This window comes from Maniola jurtina, chromosome 24 (assembly GCF_905333055.1).
Source record: "Maniola jurtina chromosome 24, ilManJurt1.1, whole genome shotgun sequence".
NCBI classification, from domain to species: Eukaryota; Metazoa; Arthropoda; class Insecta; order Lepidoptera; family Nymphalidae; genus Maniola; species Maniola jurtina.
In genome coordinates, this window is record NC_060052.1 from 3,954,627 (window position 1) to 3,973,652 (window position 19,026).

At 36.8% G+C, this 19,026-nt stretch overlaps 1 protein-coding gene across 2 annotated transcripts in view; it reads left to right on the forward strand.

Annotated features, from left to right (window-relative positions):
- The window catches only part of LOC123877552 (C-terminal-binding protein), a 122,515-nt gene that overhangs the window by 41,934 nt on the left and 61,555 nt on the right, over positions 1-19,026 (forward strand). For both annotated transcript variants that reach the window (XM_045924367.1, XM_045924368.1), the window contains exon 2: positions 10,155-10,192. The gene's annotated coding sequence lies outside the window, so the exon portion shown is untranslated. The remainder of the gene's footprint in view (positions 1-10,154; positions 10,193-19,026) is intronic.

Sequence of the window (19,026 nt, forward strand, 5' to 3'; positions counted from 1 at the left end):
GGTATTATAGTATGTTGCTTGTATTGAATTTGGTCACGGGTTGTGTTTGTGTTTAGAGAGTTTGCATCAGAGGCCAGAGCAACGTTAACATCTCTCATGTATATTCATGCGAATCATGAATATCTATTTTGGTTACGAGTTGTCTAGTTTGTTTGCTTTAGTGCCCTGTTCACATGATTCCAATCAAGTTCATTCCAGCGTTGGATTGGTACCTAATGTCTCATTTTCTCCGTCACTTTTGATTTATTTTGTGTTCAGACGTTTCATTTCGAGTGAAAGGTAGAACCGTCTGATATTCACCATTAGTAAATTAAGTTTGAACATTCATATAAAAAATCGGCCATTTGCGAGTTAGACTCGCGCACTAAGGGTTCCTTACTCAGGTATATTTTTATACATTTTGCAGGATAAATCAAAAACTGTTATGAATAACAAAAAAATAAAAATCTGTGTTAGAATGTACAGGTAAATCCCTTTCATATGAAACTAGTATAGTTATCTTACTTTGAAAATTGAAAATACTTAATAACATGTTCATGAACACATTTTAACTTTTTTTTTTTTTTTTTGGTGATGTAACCACAAATTCATGATTTTCGGATTTTTCCCTTTACTTGTGCTATAAGACCTACTTACCTGCCAAATTTCATGATTCCATGCCAACGGGAAGTACCCCATAGGTTTTCTTGCCAGACGGACAGACAGACGCAGCAAAGTGATCCTATAAGGGTTCCGTTTTTCCTTATGAGGTACGGAACCCTAAAAAGTAATAGGTATACTTGTTATATGTTATGTGAGAAATCCGTGTTCAATTAACGATGTAAGCACACTGTAGCGGCGCAGCGTAGAAAAGTACGCGGAAGTTGCATAACGCAAAATTGCCGACGAGTCATGTTATTCCAAACTGCACGCTCGTGTGCGCCGCTGCTTACGAGGCAGGGCCGAGTGTCGCTTAACGTGAGTATGGGTACCACGTTTCATAAATATAGAAGTGAGACTATTTTAAACCTCGGCGGTTACTCTTTTTAACCCCCGACCCAAAAAGAGGGTTGTTATAAGTTTGACGTGTGTATCTGTGTGTCTGTGTATCTGTGTATCTGTCTGTGGCACCGTAGCGCCTAAACTAATGAACCGATTTTAATTTAGTTTTTTTTGTTTGAAAGGTGGCTTGATCGAGAGTGTTCTTAGCTATAATCCAAGAAAATCGTTTCAGCCGTTTGAAAGTTATCAGCTCTTTTCTAGTTACTGTAACCTTCACTTGTCGGGGGTGTTATAAATTTTTAATTTACACTTGTCAATGATTTGTACACAATATTATGTCATGTATAAAAGTAATTGAAATCCCGCGCACTGCTGGAGCGAGCTGCAAGTCTTGTTCACGCTCTTTTATCTTTTACATAATCTTCGACTGTGTAATATGCTTTTTTCAGAAGCATGCTTTTAATAGATTTTTAAACTTGTGTTAAGGCAAATCCAAAATTGATTGCAGATTTTTTTAAATAAAAGTATACCAATTCCCACACATGAATTTTGGCCCTTCCTGAGGCGGAGCGTAGGAGTAAGAGAAAAATTAAAAACTTATAAAATATCTTATAGCGCGGCGGAAAAGACGACCTCGCTGCGGTCGCGCCTTTCATCGTACTACTAAATAGCGATCTATTACCTCGAACTTGCGCAGTGGGAGAGGATTATTTTAAACTTGAAATCCTGTGGTAACTTACACCTGTCTTACATTTACGTATCTTTGGTGTCTTGTTTCGTATCTTAAAAATTTACGCCGTTGGACAAAAATTAGATCTAGTCTTTGTACACACGGCAAACTTAATATCAGGAAAGTAATCTATCGAGACGTGTGGTGACTCTAACGCGGCATGTAGCTAAACGTGAGTGCTATTACAATATGGTAGGTATACATATCTACTCGATATGTACGTGTGTATGTACGCAAGTGGAAATGTTTCACTAATGATGTCACACTCATAGGCGTGTTGATAGCGATCGCAATTTGCCGACGAGCGCGGAAAAGTGTCGTGTTTTTAAATATTGTAGTTTTTCCAACTTTAGTAAGGTATTTGGTAACTGGGTGCGACTTACGGTGAAATATATACAATCCAAATAGGTATATGTTAATATTATGTATATAGGAGTAGGTTTAGTCAAATGTATGATATGTATACAGCGTTTTTGATGAATTATACTAGCGACACGCCCCGGCTTTGCACGGGTAGTTTATTACGATTTCTTAGGGATCTCTATTTTTTAACACCCGACTCAAAAAGAGTTTGCCGTTTGAAAGTTATCAGCTCTTTTCTAGTTACTGTAACTTTCACTTTTTGTCGGGGGTATTATAAATTTTTAATTTACACTTGTGTTGGATTGAATTTGGAAATTTGAGATTGAACCCCGAATCCCCTGAAAGTACCTCTAGAAAATAAAAGCCTTCGACCTCCTAGGATTTAATCACTGAGCTATCGCCGCTTCGATGTTAGACTGTTGAAATAAGAACTCTATAATTTAATAAATATCTTGCATAAATTGATACCAGTTATATTATCTGGTAGTAGGTATGTATAGGAGACAAATATTGACAACGAGCAATGGAAATCTAAGAGAAATTTATTTTCGAGCTAAGATAGGCTGATGTATACCCGTGGAGTCAACATGGACAGTGTAAAAGGCAAGTCATCCATTATCCAGCAACTAGACATTATTTATACAGCAGAGCCGGGCATTTATTAAAACCGGTCTGGTACACATAGGCAGCAGGCTAGAATATACGCTCAGGGATCAAAGAAAGTTGTATCCAGTGCCGTAGGTCGATGCGTTTACATTTGTAGCCTGTAGCATACACAACCATATTATATAATAAATGCGTATGGTTGTTTGTTAGTTGATTGATTTGTTGGTTTGTGGGTACTTCAATCACGTAGCAACGGATCGACATAATTTTTTGCATAGATATACATACTTTAAGACCTGGACAGTGACATAGGCTATTTTTTAAAAACAAAGAGTTCCCACGGGATTTTTAAAAACCTAAATCCACGCGGACGAAGTCGTTTGCATCAGTTAACCACTATATTGCACGGCGATAATATCGTCCTGATACACTCTGTCGTGGACGTGCAGCCTTTATTTATTTATTTAATTTATATCTTGTACACCAACAGCAAGTTCACAAAGAGCTTAAAAATAATACATAGTTTTTTCTGTGTGACACTGCACTTATAGGTATACACAACTATGTAGGACAAACTATATAATAAGAATGACCGATACATTAGCATTATGCATTACAACTTCTAGAGTCCGCGTTGGATTCCGTCGCTATACTGTTTCCAGCCTTTATAATGCCCGTTAGTACAGACGCGGGCGGAATAGAAAGTTGCATCGGGTTGTACTTCGATACAGTAAGAGTAGATATTTCTGCAATAAAGCTCTACCCTCTAACGTTCATTATAGGAAACTTACATAATGAAGCTTTGTTTAATAGTGGTTAGAAAATCAATGAACCCCTGTCTCTTTGAGGAAGATTATATGTTTAGGTTCGATTTATACTAGGAGCGAATCGAAGGGAATTTCTATTTAACACCAATTTCAAATTAGAAATAAAATTCGCTTGAATTCCTGTGATTTTCCCGCTGCCTTCTTACCCCGATTACAATCTCAACCTTGTTGCATCTATACCTACATCTATACTAATATTATAAAGAGGAAACCTTTGTATTTTTGTGTTTGTATTGAATAGGCTCAAAAACTACTGGACCGATTTCAAAATTTCTTTTACCATTACTTAGAGGGATTGTTCCGAATCCGTATAGGCTATATTTTATCCCGGAAAATAGAAAAAATAAATGTCCACCCGTGCGAAGCCGGGGCGGGTCGCTAGTGTTAATATAAAATCCAAGTTCATTGCACAGTCAGTAGTAATTGTAGTCAGTTTGTAGTTGCCGATGTAGAATTTGCCGCCCAGGGATTAAAAACAGTGCCGTAGCCATTGCTAACGTAACTCAATAGAGAACGTAATTGAGTTTTCTCGTCGTTGCTCGTTCTAGAATCGATGATCCTAAGTTACACACAGCCAGCGAAGTTGAATCAAAAATAAAGTGCCCTAGAACGTCCACTATAATGGAACGTAATATAGTTTCCTTGTTATAAAACCAAGGATTCCTGAAGAAAGATACAGAATAATGCAAGGATTGAAAAATATAGTAGAGCTGGTAGTTCGAGGAGATCGTATTTTTGCAACGCTCAGTTTTGCGGACACTGGCGGAATAGAAAGTAGAATCGTGTTGTACCTACTGCTTATAAGATAGTCTTGAATCTGGATAGTGTTAGGCTATTGTGTCTTTTAAAATATTTTTATTGTACCTATTCTTATATTGTATTGTAAAGTGGATACAGGTTTTTAAAAATCCCGTGGGAATTCATTGATTTTCGGAACAAAAAGTGTCCTATGTATTTATCCAGGGTATATAATCTATCTCCATTCCAAACAGCCAAATCCGTCCAGTAAGTTTTGCGTGAAAGTGTAACAAACATCCATCCATACATACAAACTTTATTATTAAGTACTTAGGGTTCAATCCTGGTTTTGAAAAGTGAAGGGAAAAGAGAAAAAAGCAGGATATCAATAAATAAAATAAGTAGAAACAAAGACTTTTTATTCAAATAAACTTTTTTCTCCTTGTACTGTTTGTATAGTTTAATAAGTACTCCTAAGTTCTAGTGCCGTAAGTCCCCGCGTTCATAATAATTCACAATGCTCCGTTGTGCTGTGTAGACACGGACAGAATAGAAAGTTGTTACGAGATGTACCGTCGTCTGTCATACTGTACTGTTAGTATAGCTCAGGTGATTACTGCTTCGATGACCTCAGTTGCACAGTGAGTGGTGTGATAACCATTTTGCTAGCAAAAAGTCTCGAGTTCGATGTTACGGAGAGCCGTGAGACTCAGATCAACGAAAGTTTTTCTACTTTTATGCAATCCGAACTTGTCAGTCACCACTTAAAACGTTAAACTTTAGCTTCTGCAAACGCCAGGTATAGTGCGTTTCATCGAATAGTACCTATGGCCTTATGTTGGCTCCCCTGTCTGTTGGGTGGTCATTGGCACCATATTGGCATGAGAAGATGCAGATTTTGTTTATTTTCATTTCAATTAATTCAGGAAAATCAAATGAAAATAAACAAAATCAGCGTCTTCTTATGCAAATATGGTGCCAATGACTTGGACGCCATAGGTACTATTCGATGAAACGCACTATACCTGGCGTTTGCAGAAGCTAAAGTTTAACACTTCCGCCTAGCAACTGCAAAGATCGTTCTCTTTCGGATGCTTGCAATCTCTACACGCAAAGGTAGTTGACCCTGTGTCATTGTTGAACTCCCGAGTAATTGGACGTCGCCGTGTGAAAGTTGGCTATCAAACACGGCAACAGTTCTATTCATCATAATATAAAACCGCGTTTATATCACGCCAGTAATCTCTTTACAATTTTTTGCGTGTTCGTTAAAGCTGTATTCCCACGGTTTGTGAAGATGCGCACTGTCTTATTTGGTTTCTATCACTGTTAAATCGACAAAAGGGTACTTAAAGAGTACATACCTATAAAAATATAAATGTAGGTTTGCTCTTTGCACTCATTTCTAGCAATAGCCTGCATGTTCTGAATCGGCTTTCCGAATCTGTGGTGGAGTCTTGACATAAATCATAAGTGGCACATACATGCTTGTCGTACATGTAATAAAAATTATTTCATTTCTTTTCAGTAGTAGATGTATTAAGATTTTATATTATTGTTTTTATGTATTTTATTTTTATTCATGGGTTTTGTTGTTTGAAATAAAGATATAGACTCATAATAAATAAATAAATTAAGATGATAAATGATTCATTAAAAATGTCTCAGTTAGTCAGCGGAAAGTACGCAGATCAATGGAAGATTTGTAATTAATCCCTTGTTGTTCGATGCATAATTGTACCTATAGTGTGAGCTCTACCGCACTCTATATACTCGTAGATAGGCACGAGCAAATATAAAGTTTCAAACGTGTATGTTTTGAGTGCGTACACGGACTACCAACTAATTGAAGTGTCGTTGCTACTCGTACATCTATTTGGAGTGCATGTCGTCGAGTCGTTAGTCCCTTGTATTTAGAGATATTTGTTTGGGTTTTGTTTGGTCTCTACTTTATTAGATTTATCAGTTTGTTGAGTAGATTGTAGTTATTGAAATCGAAGATATGATTTAATCGATATATATTTAGCGCCTTGTACAAATAGTTCTTACCACTGGTCCACAGGTCACCTTATTTTTTATTGAGATACAAGTTAGTCCATGGCGGCACGGCTTTGCCGGTATGATTGGTAACTAGCCACAGCCGAAGCGTTCCACCAAAACAGATTAGGGATAATTTCGAAATTATATATGTCTGAATTGCCGGGAATCGAATCCAAATACTCGCATAAAACCACAGCGCCAGAGGGGTCGTGACAACGGTAAAAGTCAATTATTCGCACGTAATTTTTCAAAATCTATAAAGTAGATTTTGCTATTTATTGAATTTAGTTGTAATTTTCGACTAGGTAAGGAAGGAAGTAACTCTTGGAGATTTTAATTCTGAAACATGCGATCCAACTTTTTGTGTGAAATATTATGAAGAAAAAGAACCGCTAATAGGTTTTATTATTATTAGAGTTTATTATCAGTATTTATAATTAATTATTCGTAGTCAGGAAATAAATGAATGATTGAAGTAAAATTAATTAAAAATAAAATGAAAGATTTTTGATTTCTATTGTGTCTTTTTCTGAATTAAACATTTATATTAATTCAGAAAAGGACACAATAGTTCTTTCTCCAAGCTAAATATATAATGTACGGTGAAACTTCCTTTCTTTAAGATAAATAACTTAAGTAGAGTTAAAAATAACGATTCTTATGTTATCTGCTCTAATAAATAAAATTATTTTCATTTATCAATATCATTTAATAATAATTTGACTTCTTGATTTGAAAAGCCAACAGATTTATGGAAAGGAGGCGTGACACCTATGTACTTCAGTATTTTCAAAATGTTTTTATTGATTTAGTGCCTATCGTTTGCCAAGGAATTTAAAGAGTCACGCCCCGGTATGCTGTTTTCAGAAGGGGGCAAATAGTGCAAACTCGCTGTTTGCCAAAATAACTTACGTCATAATATAAAAACGTTAATTCGAGCAAAATCCATTAAAGATTTTAACTCCTGCTTCTATATCTCACAGTTTGTGCAAGTATAAATTACTTTGAACAAATGGAACCATTACCTACCAACTTTTGAAAAATATTATTTTAAAACTTCCGAGATAGTTCAGAACTTTTAAGTATACCTACCAACGAATATGCAGGTCTTAAAAGTTTATTCCGTGTTCCTTACCCAAAAGAAATGAATTGTTTTTGTTCGAGTTTTTTCTTTGTTTATAGTAACGATCATTTAAGTACCTACGCGTAGGTACAAGATATGCAGTCTTAAACTAGATCTGATAGGAAAAATGTTTGCTTCGTTTATTGCGAAAAAAAAGCATAAAACTTTTACTTCTTTCAGTTTTATACACTTTTATTGTATTTTTCCTTTTTTATTCACTTTTATTGTTTTGTATTTCTACGACTTTCAAAGCACACTGCAGTACCTACCTACCGTGGGACGTGTTCACATTGTCTTTCATACTAGCGAACTATCTATCGAAAAGTTTCATAGACACTTTTACGATCGACGAAAGTACCTATATCTAGTACATAAATGATCGTAACTTTTCGTGGGAAAAACTACTTGGCTTAAACGTAGTAACGTTATTAGATAAATTTAGTTATTACGCGCATCAAAATTCGCTATGTCACACATCCATCTAAAAATATTGCACTTGGCACTGAATAAAACGGCGTTAACTCTTTGAACCGCGGCCAAAGTATTCTTTCCGACGAACTCTATGGCAATGCGGTATGAAATCTCATCTCACCGTGGTTCTATTCCCGGTTGAGTCAATTTAGAACAGTAGAGTACATACATAAATAAACGAAACACTAGCGTTGCGTTTTGAGGTCCTATTACTAATTAACTTTAACTAAAAAAATTAGTAAACTATTTAAGTTAATTTAAGTAAAATAATTAGGCAAACGCAACTCCGATGTTTGTGAGGTAATGTAGTATATTATAATCTCAAAAATATGTGGGTATTCGATGAACTAACGTAGGTATCTGATTGTCATTAAGCAGTCTGAAATATACGGTTGTTGAGACCCTGCGTTTACTTTAAAATAGTACAGGTACGATTTTTATATTGAAGTTACGTTATACCAGGACATGACACCGTGTAGTCAGTTAGGGGCAAGCTTTCAAAATAATTGTTCACTTCAGGATAGCGTGGTGCGCTACTTGAATACGTTGACCTATAAAATAGATTACTGAAAGAGAAAATACCGTCTGTACCAAAATATTAGTTATAAAATACATGTTGGCCCATTCTAAACTAGAATGACTGGTCTAAATATATTGTTCGACACTAATAATATGTTGTTGTACCTACACTAGATTTAGACCTGATTGTTTGTTTGCCATTTTGTTATGTTATATCACTTGTAGTTATACATATTATAATGATGTGACTTTGACAATTCCAATTCTAAATGTACCTAACGTTTAAAGTCACCAAGAATGAAGATGCTGTTGGTGTCTTTTGGTTACACTGATACACATGATATTGAATACTAATGACTCTTCTATCTTATCGAAAATGCGACATAGGTTTTTAATTATTATTGGTGTACATATATATACCTATGCTTTACAAAGTAACAAAATGTTTTTATTTATCATTATTGTTAATAGCTAAGTAAAACAAGCATCAATAAATCGTTATAACAAGATAAAAAAGAAAGAAATACGCCATCTTAGGGCAGTCTTGGAATGTGATGGGCTGATCCGCGCGTCACTCGACCTCCGCGAAGGCCGGGCCTTTATTGATTTTTTATGCGCGCTGTCCATTCGTCACACAGTACCAACGCCCCTACTCGATTCCCAACTGTATTATTGATGTACTACAAAAGAAATCGCTTTTACTCCGCGTCTGGGTGAGTTGTTCAGCTCTGTAATGTTGAGTTGCCTTGAACTTTTCGTTTGTTTATTTATCGAAATATGCAGGATGGTACAAATGCGATAGGTGCCTACTGTAAATAGTTTCTATTAGAAACTATTTACTTTCTAATACTATTTTGTTTTAGCTTGAACTGTTCTTTCTTTCTTCTTTCTGGACTGGTTTCCGCACTTAAACGTTTCCGACTGTTGTGCGTGCGTTGCCCCTCCCCACCGAAGTTGGCTTGAGCTGTATGTTGAACTGTTATACTGATATTATAAGAGTTAAATATACACATTACCAAAATAGTTACTGGCCATAAGCGGCACAAGACCGTGATGTATGAAAAATGATATCTACTGAAATCTACTGAAGGTGTGTACAGTACCTATACCTTTGTCTAGCATAGTGGACATCTATCACTTAAGAAGACGATAAAGTTGCTTGAAGAGACTTTAGCATTAATAATAATTTTACTATCTCAATTTTTACAACTTGAAGAAAACATTTTGTTTCCTTTTACCAAATATCTACGTATATACGCCTGCCAGTGTATGTGAAGCTTAGTTAATAATATACGCGCTTTTCTTGTTCCAGACTAGTTATGATAACAGGCTTGAATTATGGTAGGCACTTGCGGAGTACGAAAAATAACGAAGCATATAGTGAAATCGTCAAGAGATAGCAAATGTTGCTATTTCACAGTCAATATTATATCGATGCTCTAATCTAATCTTATCAAATGGATGTCGCTATTACCCAACTGTAATATTCGAAGATTAAGCAATTCCGTGAGATTGACTTTCGTACAATTTCCCTTAACAATTGAGCCGATTTCGCATGAACTGATCTTGTTACGAAAATGAAGCCAGTTATTCAATAAATCACGAAACTATGTAGTTAGTGAAATTCGTGATAGTTTTATATACAAAGTTAAATGTGCTTAGAAGTAGTTTGGTAGTTCGGCGAACTTCCTAAAGCCATCTTGGAGACATATTTATAGCGCGATAATAAATTAATGTGCCTACTTGTTTGTTTTAGGTCATTGCCGGAGCAGAAAGCAGTTTGGACTATACAGAGTGAGTTGTAATTTATTGACTAATTTGTAGATTTACTTGGGCTATTAATGCCCATTTTGATGTCTTTATATTGCAAGGCGCAACCCACACCTTTGGAATGAAGTGTACCAAAGAAAAATATTGTGATGAACCTGCATGCCTGAGCTCCATAATGTTCTCGGAGTATGTGAAGTCTGCCAATCCTAAACCCTTCTCACTCTGAGAGGAGACTCGTTCTCAGTAGTGGGCCGGCGAAGGTTCATGACGACAGGAACTGTCTTATTAACAACTCGAACTCAGTTTTATTTACTTTGGCATAAAAAATTGGCACGCGGCACATCACGCCGTTTGAGTCTCCTCTGCGTTTTCTTTTCAACCAAAGTAAGTAAAGCTGAGCTTGAATTGTTTTCAAATCTCACCTTGCCCCTCGATTCCGTTTCAATCCGTTGGTGTGCGTTTGCTTTAGAATATTGTACAGTTAAAAAATCGAACCAGTTTTACTGCGTTAGATAAAATCTATGAAAGTATACAAACGAATTGTAGAGCACAACTTCCGGTTCCGCGCCTCGGAACGTCCGTTATAAACCGGTTAAATGTTTTGAACTTTAGACGAACGATTTGTATACGTGAAGTCTGGGACCTGTCGCTTTATTATCCCCAGAAAGCTCTTATCATTATGACTGTGATCAGATCTATAAAGACTTCGTTGCAAAGATATTATACATTCATAGTACCTATAATAATAATAATTAATTAATCAGTGGGGTGCACAGGATTTGAAGTTTAGGGTAGGGTAGGCATTTAGGTAGATACCGATAGGGACGGAAAAATGAACTATTTCTACAGGATTGGCAGTGCTTTTATCTCTCTATGAACTGCACGCATTGCCTATGCCATGCACTACACTACATAATATTATTATAAAGGGGTAAAGTTTGTAAGTTTTTTTGTAGGAAGTAATCTCTGGAACTACTGAACCGATTTTGAAAATTCTTTCACCAGTAGAAAGCTACATTATTCCTGAGTGTCTTAGGCTATATTTTACCTTTAAAAAAATTAGAGATCTCTACGAAAATCATATTAAGCTATCCGTGCGAAGCCGGGACGGGTCACTAGTAGTCTATAAAGTACTTTGAATGAATGAATGAATGAATATACTTTTATTGTACACCACAAAATTAGTACAGAAAAACACATACAAAGCTCAACAAAATATAGGTACAATTTGGCGGCCTTATCGCTACCTAGCGATCTCTTCCAGGCAACCAAAATGGTCCAAAGGATATAGCTATAGATATTAGAGGTAGGTGGTGTAAGTATACATTACTTTATTCTACGCAATAGTAAATTGTCCACATATCTTGGCGAGTCCACTATTCATCATTGTTAGAGATGAGTTATGTGCAGTGGGCCGACAGTTCGCTAGATGAACGCTAACCACACTACAAATCATCACTCGACCGACTCCACAAGAATCCTCCTTACCCCACCACCCTTTCTTCCCCCCCGCCAACTATTCGCCTCTCTACTAATTCCCACCCATAAATGTCTCATACAGTTGTTGAACGGTATTAGGTTTTATGGACTAAGAGCCAGCCCATGCCAGATCTTCGTTATTTCATAAAAGCTGAGTTTTTCTGCGTATTGACCCCAACACAGGGAGGAACGATCAGCGACTATAAAGTTTGGATCATGGTAGCTCTGGGATATAACGGGTAATAAAGGTGTAAAAAACCTTAGTCAAAGATTGTCTGTTTTTTCTATTTTCTTCGGAATAGCTTTAGTTTTCCAACGATACGAAGTGTCTGGCAATGCATGACGTGATTCCTAATAGTATTCCGAAGCAAATATAAAAAAATAGAGTTTTGATTGGTAATTGACGTAAGATTTACCATATACCTGTTATCTCCTAAAGCCACCATGAGCCAAACTTCATAGTCGCTGATCGTTCCTCCCTGTGCTGGGGACAATACACAGAGAAACTTTCAGCTTTTATAAAATAACGAAGGTCTGGCACGCGCTGGTTCTCTCTCTATTATATTAGTATCGAGTAGATATGTAATTCCCTTGTCAAATACACGCCGAACAAGGTGAGTGTAGGTTACATAACTATGACGCAATGGGTCGGATAATCCGAAACATTATTATTCGCAGACATTCGCTATCGCACAGTAACACAAGTTGTAGGTAATAAATTATTTATTATTCATAAAAACAGATTTGGAACACAAGCTCATTTCTTAAATTGTTTAATACTGCGAGGGGTCCTTAGACATTAATGCTTACTTTTTTATACGAACATAATCGTCATTGCAAGTGCCATAAAACTGCTCGTCATCCAGCTTATAGTCTCATGTCAAATGAAAATGGAATTTAGTCAAAAAGGTTAGTGAACGAGAGATCGGTGTCGAGGTAAATCTGTTAATTTATGCTGAAGGCCTTCGTGATTCGCTAAATCCATTTGACAGATTACTGTAACTCAGATGTCAGGTTTTCCAACTTATTAACTTGGGAGCTCAGCCATTGTCGTCAGAAACGGTTACCGTTACTCAATTTTTAACGTTAAATCTACCAAAACAATTCGTTTCCTTTACTTTAAAAACGTGTTTGTCTAGAATGCACCGTTGAAGCAAAAGTTCTGCCTATCTCAGCGAGATTATAGCAATGATTGATGACAGCTTTTCGTAATCTTTCAGCCGCGCGGGTCTGCTGTTAGTATGACAAGACCTTAACTGTGTATCTGTTAATAATAATTGCGATTGTCTGGCCATACGTGCGCGGCGAGTTATGGCGCAGTTGCCAAGCACCTCTCCCCTCGCCCCTCCGCCACTCGGATCAGTAACCGCTTCTTGAGACGAAAGCATTGTAGTTTGTACAGCTTGAATGGACGACCAGTTTACATGTGTATAAATAAGCGTAAGATCTGCACACACTAGGTACCTACCTGCTTTTTATCTTATCAAATTCCTCTACTTGTTCCAATGACACGACAATAATAGATAGAGGAGCCTTTTTTTTATTCGAGCCGAGTTTTTGGCGTGTCAATATGGCGCCACCTTATTAATCTTATAAGTGTAAGCACCTTGATACCATAAATCTACTTAGAGCAAGCTTTTAAAGACTCAAAGGTCGTGCTTTGCTTCTTTTCTTATCCTATCGTCTGCTTTCACAAGTGCAGCTTTAAAGTCAATGAAGCTTGGTCATCATCATCAATAACCCACCGCCGGCCCACTACTGAGACTAAGTATCCTCTCAGGATGAGAAGGGTTTTTAGGCAACCATGCTGTTCATGTGCCGATTGGCAGACTTCACGCACCTTTGATAATATTATGGAGAACTATCCAATATGCAGATTTCCTCACGCAAATGATATTGGAACGCACAAAACTCCGAATACAGGTGAGTGCTCGGGGTGGGTTAGAGCAAAATAAAAGAGGGTAATAACAACTTCTTGTCACACGATATGGTAGGTACTAGTTTAGCTTTACCCGTAGTCAGGATGTCGAGAATGCATTTTGCCGTGACACGTTAAAAAATTATACACGATAAATGCCAGTCATAATTAACCACTCGGTGCGGGCATGTTCTCAGAATTGCTAATGGCCAGCTCTGAATTCCTTTAGGCTCTTTAGCTTCTACTAATATGGATTGCGACACGGTACATTTAAATTGGATATCTTTATCGATAATATTAATTTAATTTTATGGGGCAGTTGGACTTGAGTCGCTACTCATAACAGCTGCACCTTTATTGCTATTTGATTGAATTAATCGATCATTAAAATACAAGATGTTACGAATATGTTGATTGTTGTCGGTCGTCAATAATTATTATCAGTGTTCGCGAAAAATAAGTCCTTACTGCTTACCCACGATTGAGTCCTTAATTTCCGTTAGTAATTTAGTACGTTGTAAGTAAACCAATGTGAGTATAGGTACCTACTTTCTTTGAGAGGATTCTCTCCAGAGTGCTTTGAAAGTTGTAAAAATGCTGTGAATTAAAGTAGTTTAAAGGATTATTTTTCTGTTTTTCTACGGTTCTGCTAAAAACAAATAAGTCGAAACGGGCACTTTTTCTACTAGATTCTGTATGGAATGCATGTCTCGTACATTAATAATTGAAGTCTGTTAGAAGACAGTAACTTACCAAGTAGCACAGTTCACGACAGTTAGGCAAATTCAAGCAAAACGTCGAGGCTTCGACGACACTGGCTGCATCAAATGTTAGTACATTTGACGCAGGTTGTCCTAAAGTAGCCTTATTTTTCTTTGATTTTATTACACCATAGCCTTGAATTTGACATATCGTCGATTCAAAATCAAAACGAGAGTTCCCTCACTCTAGTTCACTCAGTTAGTAGGCAGGTGTAGCAGGTACTTACTACTTAACTAATAATATTATGATACTGCGTATTTATTCAGTAGATATAACTATTCTACTTCGCCGCAATTAAATGGATTTTGCCCCGCTTATATTAAACTATTATATCGTGGTAACCTTGATTTATAATTAATCGTTTGTTGGCATGATTGATGAATTAAAATTAAATTTTCATAAGAATGCTTGGTTGAGTTCAAGTTTTTTTTTTCATTTTTTTTTTTAAATTTTATTAATTTTAGCAAAATACCGAATTTCGAGCGCAGTCGACACGTGTTTCATGATGTTTGTGTACGAAGGTCATTCATCAATGCTCGCAGAATATATTCATGAACGGTGGATGTGATGAAAATCCACTGAGTCGTTTAGTGTTTTAACTGTATAAAGTGCACAGCCAAAACGCATTTCTATTATTAACAGACTCACTAACGGACCAAAAATTGAAACTGCGGCCAAAAACGGCAGCTGTAAAATGTAGATAAGCGCTTTTTCCAGCTTACGTTGCCATAGTAGTTTTTCCGTTAGGTTGCACATTTTTACGATCGCGCCGCCGGGTCCGAAATGGCGGTAATTTAACACAGGCGGGCGGAGGCGGACTCTCACGACCGGTCCCCTACGTGATCTCCGGCGACGCTTGCCGACTTGTTAATAGCTCCGAATGTAAAGGCTAGACCGCACTGCGGAATGGCACCGCGCGGCCATAGACAAAACGTCGCGAGATATTGAAAAATTTCGTACATAAGGTAAGGTCCCGTAGCAATGCTAGTTGCTAAAAGTTTGGCGGCCATTATTTATTAAACGATAGTGTCTTTTTTTCATAAACTGTTTAGGAAACTGAATTTTGATTTCAAGCCACAATTCAACGAGGTATCTATTACTCCAGGGTATTTTACTTTGAAAATCTTTTATTTCCAAAATGTTGATATGCCTCTGTGTAGCGCTAATAGGTTTCTATGACTATAGTTAAAATGGCTGTGATACACATAATGCAAATAGAAAACTTTAAATTAAACAGTTTTTCCACCCTTCCTTTCCTATATGCCAAACTATGATACGATAATAGTACCTGAGTTTATAAATTGATTAAAAAACACTTTAATTTTGTTTTGGGATCAAAAAAAAATATGGCTGTAATAAGTCGACTGACAATTCTAACTTTATGACGCATTATGAAATTTATAGAGTAAATAGGTACAATTACGGCGCGGAAATGTTCCACAATGTTGTATTTCTAAAACTTCAGCCCCTAAATACACTTGTTTGTATTCGATACTGGGACCGTCATCCAGAGCACAGTGTGCAACGCTTCCATCTGATATAGTTTCCATATTCTGTCGAGTAAGACGTTTTAGTTAATTAGACTCTGACGCATTATGAAATAAATACGCAATCACGGCGCGGAAATATTCCACCGTGTGTACGATTACTAAAACTTCAGCCCCTAAATACACTTGCTTGTTTGTATTCGACACTGGGTCCGCCATCCAGAGCACTGTGTGCAGCGCTTATTGTCATCTGATGTAGTTTCCATGTTGCTGTCGAGTAAGGCGTTTTAGATAGCTTCGTTGTATAGTACGTCTAACGATCATAATATAGTGAATTCAATGTTGCAACGCTCCGTTGCTTTGTTAGATACTTATCTCAATCTGTTTTAGGACTAATTAACTCTAATTTCTTTTACAAACAAGCTTTTTATCTTGTTCGAGCCTTATTCCAACTACGGTTTAATAGTAGCGGTTCAGTCAAAGCTAAACACAATCACTTTTTTCCAATTGATACTTACCTACCTAATATATTTATTATGTTCTGTATATTTAAAAGGAAAAAGTGATTCACTGACTTACCTACGTATAGCTCAAGCAGCTGAGTTAAAAACTTGAGATGTTACATAATATAGTTTTTCTATATCGTAGATTCGCACCGCCGAAAATTATTGAGAAACTTACTTTACACTTGCTACAATAACTAAACTGATTTTTTAACATGGACTAAGAATTGAGTTTGTTTAACAAGATTGATTTATTAATAATGTAGTCGGTAGGACTGAAAGTTTTCCTTTGCACTGGGAACGAAGGCTCAAACCGGTATTAGAGGAAATTATATAACAGCAGTCGCTAACCATGTAGCGGACATCTGCCAGTTTATTATACCAATTAGGTACTTATCCATACTAGTATCAAAGTAAATATAGCCGGTATAGAAGCGTTATCTACACGCGGAACGTTCAAGCCTAGGCTTTTGTTGCAAATACTAATCTATGGCTCTCGCTTGAATGGATAAAGGTAGAGATACCATAAATACACTAAACTTCTGTTTGCTACAGCACTTAAAGCATTTATAGATGTCCCGATAAATAGGAATCCGACACTAGCCAATCTAGACGTCTATCCCGCAGTGGTCTATCTCTATTCTCTATAGTTCTGGGTTCCCCCTTAATTTAATAACTAAATAATACATTTTGTTTTAATTGGTGTAAAACCATCTTCGCATTGTTGGCTTTCTAATGAAACCGGTTTGAGGCACATCAGTTGGATGGTTTCAAAGTTTATAACGGATATAGATAGAAACAATTTTTGTGTTTTATAATTACCCATATGATGATACATACCTAGATATAGATTAAATAGCGATGTCAGTTGGGCCTAACTTACTGAGTACCATTTTAACCTACTGTGCGGTAAACATTTGAGACACTGTGTGGGATCGACTTTCTAACCAACTTCCAGCAATGCGTGTTAGAAGTTGGTATATCTGTAGACGCTTGAGTTTGACGCTCAGGCGAAGGGACGATGGTAGAGATACGATAGATATAGGTACATTCCCGTTGGCGGCAACACAAGACAATACACACATGAACGCACGCACAAACACACGGAGAAGTGCATTCCAACGTCCTTGCTCGGCGTTATCGGCTTTCGCATACCAATACTTGCCGACTATCGTTTCTTGTGAAAGACGGGTCGGAGGAAGAAGGGAATAAGGCGGTTTCTACGTGGAGCGAAGTTTGGCGGTGGAGTTATCGATTTTTTAGGTTATTTGTAAGTATAGCACCTCTTATGTTTAAAACTAGCGAAGCTGGGGCTTCGCACGGGATCGTTTTGACGCTGCCCATTTCATTAAATAGTTTCAATATCGTTCACATTCGTGTAACCATGTCCATGACAGTTTTATTGGTGCGTAATTTAAAAGTTGTTTCTCAAGCGCCCACCTCTCGACTCAAAGCCCGCCGCGCGACGGTTGCAATTGCGTCGATTGTCCCTCGTCCGTTGGAATTGACCCGCCTCAATTATTGCGGCTGGCTTCCATTATTACCCGCGACGTCAATCTCTATAATATTATAGCAGGAGCATCAACACAGACAAACCGACATGTCGGGGCTGTGAATGAGTTACAACCAGAGTTGGCATAGTTAAATAAATGTTTTTTTTATTGAGTAAACAGATTTTTAAATGTTTTAAACAAAAGGGTTTTGTTTTAAAAAAAAAACTGTTTTCTTTTTTACCTTGGTTACCAATAACATTGATGTCGGACCGACCAGTCAGCCAACGTGTGATATTGTTACAAATGATAAGATAAATACAGAGGATTTATAGAGTCTTTGTGTATAGAGACTTAGAGAAATTCCTGACCACCCGATTTCGCAGTTTTTCGATTCGGCAGGAATAAAGAAAAGTTCTCTCTTTCAAAAGAATACGCTTTCGAAAGGAGAAAATCAGAAAATATTAACAGGGTTGGAAGTTGGCACGTCTGTTTTACTATGACAAAACTCGCACTACAAAGTGAGATATAATGTCGATCTACCTATCTACAAACAAGGTTGTCTATCGATCTATTGATGTCAAGATCACTGACTATTTAGTATCCAACGGACACTGAATGATTTTCTTTTATTGTGAAGTCCGTTAGTACGGCATTTGATAAGTATCTTTAGTCTTTACATATTATAGAAAAAAAAAATCTGACACGTACAGCTAAACCGCTGGGTCTAAAAATAAGATTTTGCAACTTTTCTATTTTTAACCCCCGACCCAAAAAGAGGGGTGTTATAAGTTTGACGTGTGTATCTGTGTATCTGTGTATCTGTCTGTGGCATCGTAGCGCCTAAACGAATGAACCGATTTTAATTTAGTTTTTTTTGTTTGAAAGGTGGCTTGATCGAGAGTGTTCTTAGCTATAATCTAAAAAAATTGGTTCAGCCGTTTAAGAGTTATCAGCTCTTTTCTAGTTTTCTTGTAGAAAAGAAGGTTACATAACCGTTAGGTTCATAATATTATGTCAATTGACAAATGTCAAGCTGTCAAGATGGAAGTTGCCTTGATACATAATTATTTATTTGAAAATGATGTTTTGGAAAACTCTGATACTTTGGATCGTCGGGGGTGTTATAAATTTTTAATTTACACTTGTCAATTTAGAGAAAGCGTTTTAAAAAAAAGTTGTCATTTAATAAATAGTAAGTAGGTAATAATACTTATAC